Source organism: Alligator sinensis, unplaced genomic scaffold (assembly GCF_000455745.1).
Source record: "Alligator sinensis unplaced genomic scaffold, ASM45574v1 scaffold1382_1, whole genome shotgun sequence".
NCBI lineage: Eukaryota > Metazoa > Chordata > Crocodylia > Alligatoridae > Alligator > Alligator sinensis.
In genome coordinates, this window is record NW_005843036.1 from 60,676 (window position 1) to 72,617 (window position 11,942).

Below are 11,942 nucleotides of genomic sequence, written 5' to 3' on the forward strand. Positions count from 1 at the left end.
GTCCCCGGGCTCTTTTACTCCTCCGCTATGCACGCCGGCAGTCAGCTCTGGCATTCCGCGCCTCCAGCCGACTCCACCGGCCCGGCTTTCTCCCGGCAGCCACGTGTGCGCCCCGCTCCTCGCCATGGTCGGCTCTTTTATCGCTGCTGGCCAGTGATTAGTGATGACGTCACCTGCCGTCCGCGGGTGACTTGAGGCATTGTCCTGCCCGTGCAGGGGCTTCTCTGGCCGTCCCTGCTCCTCCTCGCATCCTGCAGTGAGTAATTTATTTTTTCCCTTTTCTTTTCCCTCCGCTCTGCCCTCTGTCTCTGGGGCTCCCTCCATGAGCTCGGGAGTTTCCTCAGTCTTTCTCCACCTGTGACAGTGCATCATGGAAGGCAAGGCATTGTCTGGTGGAGAAACTCAGCCCAAAAAGAAGGGCAGCAGACAAACAGACCAAGCTCCCAGGAGAAACTCAGCCCAAAAAGAAGGGCAGCAGACAAACAGACCAAGCTCCCAGGAGGCATCAGAGCAGATTCTCACCATCAGGACAAGTTGATTATCAGTCTTTTGACTTGCTTTTGATGGAAAGGTGAAGTTTTCCATGAGTGTGTAGCAGGCTTATCTTTTCGGAGCTTGGGTTGAGTCCCAGGATCGAGGGTCTGCTGTTTGATTGGTGGAGCCCACCCACCAATCCGGAGGCAGCACAAGGGAAGCAATGCCCCGCCCTTTTCTGAAGGGAGGGGGCAAGGAGCAGCTGGACCTGAATGGGAACTGCACCAGCCAGGTCCAGGGAACTTCAGGGGTGGAGCCCTTGAAGAGTATAAAAGGGGAGTGTGCTCAGCATGCTGGACAGACAGGGATGGAGAGGAGAGAGGAGCTCCAGAGATGGCCATCCTCAGGACCTGGCTTGAGCTTCAGTGGTGTGCAAATTGGCGCATGGGGATCAGGCTCTAGAAGCTGCTCGAGGTGGCTTGAGCCTGTGAACCCAGCAAGCAGCTGGGCAGTCAATGTACAGACTGGCACATGGAGAGCTGGCCCTAGGAGCAGCTTACAGCTGCTTGGGCCTCACCCAGCGCACAGGTCGGCACACGGAGAACCTCCTTGGAAGCAGCTCATGGCTGCTCATATTAGCCCTGGCTCTAGGCTGAGTGACCGGAGCCCCGCAGTGTGGCTCCACTTTTAACTAAAAGAGCCCCGGTGCCCAGAGCAGGGCCTGGGAAAGTGGAGAACCCCCGGTGTGAGACCGGGGAGTCGCAGCCTGCAAGGGCTTGGCTCCCACGAGAGAGAGAGCGCCCCGGGTGCCCAGTGCAGGGTGCCAGGCCATCAAGGAGAGCCGAAGGCATCGCTGGGGAGAGGCTCTTGTGGGATTAGCCATCAGGGGACAAGCCTTGAATTCTCCAGAGAGGAAGCATGAGTTACTGGGGAAGCGGGCTCTGCAGTGGAGGCTGACATGGGTGAGGAGGGTCTGCTACCTCCACCCTCCATTGCGGGAGGGGCGCATCCACATCCCAGGGCCCTAAAGGGGATGGGCTTCAGGGAAACCCCATCGGGGAGGTGCTAAGTACACTCCCAATTTTGAAGTTGTGTTAACGGCTATATAGCTAAGGGTATTCTTTAAGGGGGTTTATATGGTTTATGTGTTTTTAATGTCTCAATGTGTATATTGGCATTGTTACTTGTGAAGGTTTAAAGAAATACTATGGTTAAGTTACTATTCCTATGTGTTAATTGTATTGTATAGGTTGTAAGGTACTTGGTATTGTATGTGAACTGTGGAATTTTATATATAGTATTATATGTTAAGCCTTGTAAATATTCTATTTTATATTAAGTGTCTTTATTTATTCTTGTAATAAATTGTACATAGTTAAGTATTTGGTTTCAGCCTAGCTCTATAGAGAGGGGAAGAAGCCGCTCTAGTAGCTGACCCTTTCCTGAGCACCCTGTCTAACCACCACCACGGTCATCGGAGGACGGGGCACACCCCCCGGGTGTACCTGGGCTACAAGTGTAAGGTTTCAAACACCTTTTAGAAATAAAAAACAAACTAGAACCCCCCAATGCAGCTTAAATGGAAACTTGTTGAGGAGTTCTAGTGTGCATACAGATACCTGCCCAGGAGTGGGTTAGGCTGGAAGTTGTATGGCAGGCCAAAGTCCCTTTTTGGTTTCAAGATCAGCTGTAAACAATAGACCTTTGAACATCAGAGCTAAAGGGCCACAGTAGGATTGGCCAGGAGATTGATATTGTGAATGGGTTGAAGAGTAAAATTAATTGTACTGTGTCACGTTAGGGGGGAAAAAAAAAATCTCCCAGAATAGCTTCAGTTAGAGTTGTCAACTCTAGGTCAGAGTCACCAAAAGGCTTAGCACCCTCTATACTCCCAGTCTACCAAGATCTTCTGGAAGTCTGACTACTCAGGCCATGGACAGTCACATTGTTTAAAACAGTAGTTTTCAACCTCTTTTTGTACCAGGACTCGCCTGTAAACATTGACAGCCAGTCTTGACCCAGTGCTCTTCACTCCTGAGCTGCTGCCCCCAGGTCCCAGCCCCACAGTGCCTGGGGAGGGGAGGGGGGTTGTGTGGGTCATGGGAGACCCCAAGCAGCCCCTTGCAGGCTAGAACTGTGCCAGACTGCAAGAGAAAAGCCACAGGTTTCCCCACGTTTTTCTCCTTTACAGGAAAATCTATTTTAAAAGTTGGTTGATCCATTTTTAAAAGTTTGTTCACAATTTTTTCAGGCATTCTTGCAACCCATTTTTGGGCCACAACCCACAGGTTGAGAATCAGGTTTAAAACTGCAAGTGCTTTTGAAGCACTAAACAATTAGGGTACAGATATGCATAGCCAAAGCAGTGCTTCAAAAACAGCCTTTAGAGGCATCATAAGCAGGTCACTCACCCAGCTTCCTTACCCGGGCCAGTCTGCCCTGCATTCAGGGTTTCCAGCAAGTTTATTTCATATAGGGCAGAATCATTCCCAGAGTAAACAGAACAAGCAAACAACCCACACCTAATACTTTCCTTTAGTCTTTGAAAGGGGTAACCCAAACACTGGTTTTCCCTCAACCCTACAATCTCCTCCTCTGCACTCTGATCCTGCAGTGCTGAACCTTCTTGGTAGCTCTCCCATCATTTCCCAGTCACCAGTTGCAGCTGGATCCCAGCCTGCCAGCCAAGCAGACTATTAACTGCTAACCACCTGCAGCTGGGTTTCAGGTGCCTGGAGGAACCTTTGAAGAACTTAATTTTGAAATGCTTCCTGAAACGTCTTCACCCTTCCTCAGTCCTCTGGCATCCCACAGTGCTCTTCTGTATGGCACTCCACCCACGGTGGGAGTTGGGGGACAAGGCACACAGCCAGCGAGTGCTGCCTCCAGGAACCTTTGGAGACCAGAGGCCGGGAAGCATGCAGAAAGTCTTGCTTTCTATTAGGCCTGTGCGAAACGGCTAATATTCACTTTGGATTCAGATTTGGCCGATTCGGGGGACAGTGATTCGATTCAGCCAGGCCAGGCCCATCCCCCACCCCCCTCCCAGCCTGTCAAAAAAAAAAAAAAGAGCCCCGGGTCACCCGGTGCTGCCGGGCAGGGGGCGATCCCTGCTGCCCTCCACTGACCCACGCTGCATGGGGGACTCTGCACAAGCCCCCCAACCCTCCCCTCGCTCCCCTAGCCCCCCCACGGGTGCCCTGCAGGTCAGCCCAGTGGGATGGAGCCTGCTAAGCCCACTGCCTGTATAGCTGCAGTGGCAGAGGGTGGACGCCTGTGCTGTCTGTGTGGCAGGGGTCCTGTGGAGCCCACAAAGCATGTAGCCCCCACAGCACACAGCCCACGTAGTGTGCAGCTTGGGGCCTGGAATTGGTATGTCATGCAATCCCCACAGCCACTCCCACACTGGACAGCCCTGATGTAGGCACGCTTGTTGCTCATAAGTGTCCTTAAGCAGGGTGGGAATAGAATATGGGGGAGACTTGTAATCCTGGGTATATTCTGGACATTTATAGACATTACATTTTTCTAGGTTTAATCTGGACTACAGCCATCACTATATACATGTGGATGTCTGGGCTAGGGACAGAAGTTACACACAACCCGGTTCAAGTGATCAGAAACTGGTTTAAACCTGCAACAGAATAGAAATTCAGTGCACATAAACCAGTTTCAAAATGGCTGAAACTGATTTAAGATAAACCTAGTTGAATGCAGTATCAGACTTAGCTGATTTAAGTCAAACCAGTTTATGAAGCTTTTATCCCAGACCCCTTACTGGTTCAAGTTAAATCATAGTCCTCCAGCATTTTGTGTCCCTGGGCTGGGCTGGATTGTCTGCTTCAGAAGGCAGAGCTGGCCCTACCCCTCTACTCCCCAGTTGGAGCAATGAGGGCTGGCTCGCTGGCCCCCGCCAGGCAAACCCCACCCAGGGTCTGGGGACAGGAAGGGGGGGTTAAACCTGGGTTAAATCCCTGAGTACTGTGCTGCCCTGCCCTGATAAACTTACTGATGGCTGTGACTGTGGATTACAAATCCCAAAGGCATCTGGAAGCAGGAAGAGGAAGTGATGAGTGACCCTGCAGAGTCCTGCTGCTGTGATTATGGGCTGCAAATCCCAGAGACCTTGGGGGCAGCAGGAAGAGGAGGTGAACACATAGCCCATGTTGGCTATATGCCAGAGAGCTGTGCTCTGGCAACCCCCTGGCTTCTGGCTTGAGCCATTGCAGGCATGTGGCTGCATTTCCTGAATCAAAAGTGAATGTCTGTTCATTGGCTTATTAGTTCAATCTTTGCAGTTTAAACTAACCTACAAAGACTGAATCAATTCAGCCTCAGGCTTTTTGACTGTACTTAGCCCTATAGTATGAATTAATATTGGCTCCAGCCCAAATTAACTAAGCCTCATTGAATGAGGATTAAAATTAATGCAGACTAGGGGCAGCTCGAATTAGGCAATTTAAACTGTATTAATTAACATGTATATAGGGTATTGCTTTTAGGAAAAACACTCCTTAGGAACTCAGATAAATAGATAAGCATTGCACATATCAATCCCCACAAGGAAAACTCAGTTGGGTTTTTGCAACACAAAAAAGGCTATGAGGCACAAAGTAACACCTTTACAAAGTTAAATGTTCCAGCATCAGGTTAGTTGCATTCATTGTGGCTTTTGGAACAGCATTTTAGATAACTGACAATAGGTCTGCAAAGATGTAGCAGTGCTTAAACAGGCTTATTGGATGCAGACAGAAGTAACAATTTTTACCCAAAGCGGTGACCAAACACAAGTGCACAGCTGCAGACTACTTCAAAAATGGCCAATTGGGTTAAAATCTGGACCCTCATTTCATGAGAGGTCAAATGAAGACTTTTCAAAACAGAGCATCTTTTGCAACTTGTGTCTGTGCTGCCTCCCAGCCTGTTGCTGTTTTCAGAATGGGAGTGGGGAAGGGGAGCAGAGGGAGTTGGGTCTGTGGGGGGGTTTCAGTCCCTGCTGGATGCTGGGGTGGGTGTATTGGACTCCCCCTTCCCAAAGTGTGTGGGGGGAGGCTCCAATACACCTACCCCACCCTCCAGAGCTGACTTGGGAACCTCAGAATGAGCTCCCTCTACTCCCTTTCCCTCCTCTGATTCTGAAACGGGGACAGACTGGGAGAAAGGTGGGGCCATTGCTAAGGGAAACTGCCTGCAGGCTGGCAGCAGCAGCTAGATTCCCCTCCCCCTTGGAACCAACAATGAACTTCTGTTTGGTCCGGGGAATCCTTGTAACTCAGAAGATTTCCTGCAAAGTGCTGTCACTTACAGCAAAGAACTGCACTTCTGTCTGCATCCTAATTACACATAAGCTCACACACAGAGTCTGCAAATTGGGTCTGTTAAGGGGCTGTCAAGAATATAGACTGCATATAGCCAGCACCCCCTCCTGTGATGGTCAATGATAGTCTATTAACCCTTAATTCAAAATGACATTTGATTTGAACTGTGTGATGCAAGTCAGTTAACACAGTTTAGAAAATAGTGAGCATGTCTACAAATGGCTTCTGTGAGCTGTTCAGCCTTGGTTTTTTGTGGCAAGGTCATTCTTCCATGAGCTGTTTAAGCATTTGGAGGCACCCAAAGAACCTTGGAGGCAAGAAGGCAGCTGGAGAAGCTGGATTCCCATGGAGCCCTGGCAGCTCATGTGCTTGGCAGTGCTACATTCAAATTTCCAGCACTATCTGATACCTGTTCCAATTCTTCTGGCTTTAGGAGCTCTCCCACTGCATTGTGGGAAAGGAGACTGCAGTATTGCCAACCCCACTGTGTCAAAAATCCTGAGACAAACTCTAAAAAATCAAGAGATTTGGAATGTAAATCATGAGATGCTATTTTTGAAGTGTGTATGTGGGGGGAGAGTTATTATTTGTGAAGGTGTGTGGGGTGTGGGAGGGTGTCAGGTTTGGAGCCTGGGGAGGGAGGGCCCCCACACACTGTGGCAGGATGGGGGGTACTGTGGGTCAGGAGTGAGGGGCAGCAGTAGGGCTCGGGGGGCTTTGTGGCTTGGGAGTGAGAGGCAGAGACACACACACACACACACACGCACGCAGACAGACAGCTGCGCTGCCCACAGCTCTGTTGTATGACTTGCCCTGGCACCTCATTCACCTCATCCTCTGCCCCATCCCCTCCCTCACCATGGGGACCTCGATCTTCACCCCCCCCCTTCCCCTTCCTTTTCCCCTACCCCTTCCCCTCCACAGACTTACCAGCTTGGTACTCTACATGGGCCAGAAAAAAAAAATCCCAAGATCTGATCTCTCTATCAGGAGATTATGAGTCAGAGTTAATTTGACTTCGACCTCAGGAGACTTGTGATTTTGTCCATGAGGTTTGGCATTACTGAGACTGCTCTTGAGCTGACTGATGACAGGAACAGGATGTATCCAAGGTCTCCTAGCTTACAAGAGGCCCCTTCACCCAGCTTAGCTTACAAATAAGGATTTTAACCTGGACTCTGGCATGAAAGAAAGCCAGGGAAGACAATGCAACTTTGATCTCAGAAGACCTTACTGGTCAGAGGGACTTGTTCACATTGGTGTAAACCCAGCGTAACCTGGCTGAAGTCGGCTTGCACAGGTGCAGCTGAGCTCAGGGCCTGACCCTGTCTCTTCTCACTTGGCTTCACAAACCTGCCGGATTCCTTAGCAAGTGACAAAGAGTTAATCACCCATTCAATTCAGTTGTTTTGCCCGCTCCAAGCTGGGCACCAGCCGGCTCTGTGGGGGGCCGTGCCAGGTAATGTTTAACTTTGGGCTCTGCTTTTCAGCAGGCTGGCCTGGCAGAAACCAATGGGAAGTAGCAAGGGTTTTCACACAAGCTGTGCTGTGCCCCAAGCACAAGAGGAGGTAACAGCATTTCATCTCTTTACCACCAGGCAGTGAGCTACCCCCATCCCCACCATGTCTGCTGATCCTCCTCACCTGGGTGGCAAATACTGGCAAACTCTGTTTAGCTAACAGGGCGGTTGGGAGGCTTTTTTTGGAGAACAAAAGAACATTTTGTAAATGATGATAAAGGACATTTTTGAAGAGACAATGTCAGGCCTATTTATTTTTGGCGTCTTTGTTCCTAACATGCAGATTGGAGCTGGCTGAAAAATGTTCCCCTCATTATAAAATAACAAAACAAAACTTAAAAAAAAAAATCTTGGAAACAGGTTCTAAGGGAACAGGCATTTGCATGAAAAAATACTCAATTTGCATAAAATAGACAAAATATTTTGCATTTGCATGGTTGCCAAAATCGGAGCCCTTTTTGTGGTTTTGAAGAAAAATATGAAGAAAAATCTGGACTCGGAGACAAATCAGCTGGAAGGGGCCTCAGGGGATCATCTATTCCAACCCCATTCACAAGACAGGATCATCCCTATCACTATCATTGCTATCTGAACCACCCTATTCAAGGTGTCTCACCCATTCTTAAAACTACATAAATAATCCTGTTGCACAACTAGTAGGCACCTTGCACTGCCTTCAGATTAACACAGTTAATTATCTCTCAAGAACACCCTAACCTTCCCCGCATAACACAGGGGGACAAGAGCACTGTCAATGTCCTGCTGTTGGAAAGCCAGGAAGCGATGGTTAAAATAAACTCAAGAGATGAAAGGAAGAGGACCATATCCCCCATTACAGAGGAAGCCAAACTGTCCATAGCCCATGCCAATTTGACCACAGGGTAAAATTCCTTCCTGATGCCAAATGTGGTGAACAGCCTCACCTTGAGCAAAGGGGCAAGAACCTGTAACCAAGAATTTCTGGGTTTTTTTGCTTCCAGCAGACGCATTGGCACAATCCAGCCTTGGCTGTAGCCAACACCTAATGTTTCTGAGGAAGGCAAAAAGTAACCCAGATACCTGTAGCAACAGGAGGGGAAAATATTCCTTCCTAGCCCCATAAGGCAACCAGAAAAGCCCAGAAGCATGGGGAATATTAAACACCCTTCACTCTGCTCTGCAACCTGGGGACTACAGAAATAACTCCACACATCACACCCCCTGACTGGAGAGCCAGCACACCCCTTTTGATCATCCTAGCCCCTCTATAAGCTTATACCAGTTCCTTTAATCTCATTTAATAACTAAGCTGGTTGTGGAGCTCTGCTTCATTCTTCTGCTGTTGAAAAAGGTTGTCTCCAATTTCCACCTGCTCTCCAGATGAAAAAAAAGTCATTTGTGGGGGGAAAAAAGGCTTTGTGGGCAGGGGGAAATCATTGTCTGAACAGTTTGGATACAAATGCTTTGTTCTTAGTCCATGTGTCCCATCAGAGGACCTCAGAGAACTTATCAGTCAATAATTAAGATTCACAGTCACCAATTAGGTGGTTAAGTGTTTTTATACTGGGAGCCAGGCAATCACACCACCCCTTGAAGGCTAAACAAGGGAAAAAATGTTCAGTAGTGTTGGAGTGATAGCTCAAATACTGGAAAACTACCATTCAAAGACCTGACTACAACCCTGGGCAATGTCTGGCCATGCCCGTATTTACCACCCAGGTGAGGTTTTCCAAACCAGGGATCTGATAAACACAGAGACAGGGGGCTGGTATCATTGCATCTCTGTGTAAAAGAGAAGCCAAAGAACCACCAGAAAATCAAACAAAGAATATGTTTCCAGGAACACGCTTGCAGCATAACTTAGAGAACCTGAGAGGATGTGAGTTTAGGGATGAAGTACTGCTTGGAAAAAAACCTTACAATTTATGGGCAAAGAAATGGTCTTCTCCTGTTTGATTTCTCCTGTATTTCATAAAACAGAACTTTGTGTACTTTCTTTTTAAATAAGCAGGATTGCACTGGATGACTGATTCCAGCATCAGTTTCTTTTTAACCCACAGGACCCTGGGTTTAGTTAATTGCTGGCAGAAATCAAGGATCCATATAATAGAAGTGCTGGCAGAAATCAAGGCTAGCACAAGGCAAGTAAAACCACTCTTGCCTTCAGGTCAAAAAAGTAACAGTGTCATTACCCTTGTTGTGCAGATACAGGGCTGGCCCACAATTTTTGGGGGCCCCCTGACAAAAAGAAGCTGGCGGTGGTGGTGCGGGGGGGGAGTGATCACAGTCACAGGGGCCCCTTGGCTGTGGGGCCCTCTGCGGCTGCAGGTACTGCAGGATAGGGCGGGCCAGCCCTGTACAGGTATGCAGGCATAAATCTGTCTCCAATGTCAATGACAGATGGAGACAGAACTCAAGACTACTGTCTCCTCTCTACAAGGCTAAGGACAGACATTACACATAAATCGGTTTAAGTGACCAGAAACTGGTTGAAACCTGTAACAGAACAGACATTCAGTGCACGTAAACTAGTTTCAAAGTGGCCGAAACCAGGTTGAGATAAATCTGGTTGTATGTAGTATCAAACTTAACTGATTGAGCTCAAACTGGTTTATGCAATGTCTGTCCCAGACCCCTTCCTGTTTTAACTTAAACCAGAGTCCCCCAGCATCCCAGCATGCTTGCTGGGCTGGGCTCTGCTCCAGCTGGGCAGGGGTGGCCCCGCCCCTCTGCTCCCCAGCCAAGCAGGGACGGGCAGGGGCAGGGGTCTGGCCAGAGAGGGGTTTAATTCCCCCCTCCCTGTCCCATTGGCAGAGACCCGAGCTGGGTCTACCAGGCACTCCCCCCCTCACTGCTGCAGCAGCAAGCTGGCATGGCCCCTGAGGCAGAGGGGGCAGGGAGCAGGATTATTCCCCCTTCACCCCCTCTGCCCCTGGGGAATCACAGCAGGATCTGCACACCTCTGCCACTGCTCACTCTGTGCTGGGGCAAGCAGCAGAATAACCCCCCTCCTGTCCCCCTCCTTCCGGCATCCAGTTGAGGAGGCTTATGTGGTGGCAAGCAGGAGGGCAGACCCCGCTGTAGTGCCTGGGGGCATAGGGGGGAATAACCCCGCTCCCTGCCCCCTGCCTAAAGGGCCCTGCCAGCGTTGTCTAGCCTCACCTCCACCTGGCCACTGGAGCAGTGAGGGGGGAATGACCATGTCTGGGACAGCAGCCCCCGTCATGGTTTCCCTAAGTACGAGCCTCTTCCCAGCAGGTGGGAGGGCTGCACTGCAGGGCAAGGAAAGCTGGTGTGGACCACTTGGCAGCGGCGGCTTCAGGGGAAATGCATAGGGGGTGCATGCGGGTGCACATGCACCCCCTGCAAAAAGGTGCCGCTGACACTGTTGCTGGCGCCTGTGAGTGGTTGCCGCTCGCCACCCTGCCACTGACACCACTGGTGGTGTCTGCAGGTGTTCCGTGGTCACTGCTGGCTGCCGCCAACACTGCTGGCAGCCCCTGTGGATGATCACCACCCCCTGGATGGCGCTCACCACCGACCCCCCCAGCCGCCAATAGTGCCTCCAGAGTGTGGTGGACAGGGCTTATTCTGCCACTTGCCCCAAATAGGAAGCGAGTGGTGGCAGTCAGGATGGCCAGACCCAGCTGCAATCCTCCTGGGGCAGTGGAGGTAGAGAAGGGAATAACCCCCTCCCTGCCCCCTCTGCCTCAGGGGCCATGCTGCAGCAGCAAGCGGGGAGCACCCGGCAGACCCGGCTCGGGTCCCTGCCAGTGGGATAGGGACGGGGAAATTAAACCCCTCTCCGACCAATTCACTCCAGGTTACTGCCAAGGCTGCCCACGCCCCCCCCAGCACAGCTCCCCTGCAGCAGAGAGCACGCTCTAGCACCCCCCGGCTCCTGGCATGAGCAACTGCAGGCATGTGCCTATATTTCCTCAGTCCACAAGGAATGTCTGTGCTGTTGCAAATCGGTTCAACCTAGGCAGGTTAGGCTAACCTACAAAGATTGAATCAATTCAGGCTCTGGCTTTTTGAATGGCTGTCCCTAGCCCAAAAGCATGCTGCTCAAATATACATAACCAAACCACTTTTCACCAAGGCCATGATCCTTTTGCTTCTCATAAAGCTGAAACGTACAAGTCTCAATGTGTGTGTGTTTCTTTATGGGAGAGTTAGTGGCTGGGGTGAAGTGGATAGACAGGGCTTGAAGCAGTCCTTTGGGGTAGGTCTGCTTGAAATGGCAAGCTTCGGAGACAACGTGGCACATTAACACCCTGTAACTTTCAGTTTCGGGATACTCAGTTACTGATCGCTTGTCTTGTTGTTTCATGTAGGTTTCAAAGGTCTCCACTTCACAGCTGCTCCTAGTCTTCTGCCCCATACGTGGCCCATGTGGCAGAAATGCCCCCGTCGGTGCCCCTCTCCAGAGATCTGTCTCAGCCAGCCTGAGAGGCGGCGTTGAATCCCTCACAGCGGGGATCTCGCTCCTTGTCTGCAGACAAAAGCCTGGCGCCTGGGAGGCGATGCTCTGGTCACCTGGGCAGGGGGGAAAGACCCAGCCCTGCGTGCGGGCCCAGGTAGCCAGGGATGCTTTGCAGATTGGACGGTTTGTAGCCAGTATTGGCAGGCTCGATTTGACCCGGGTGGG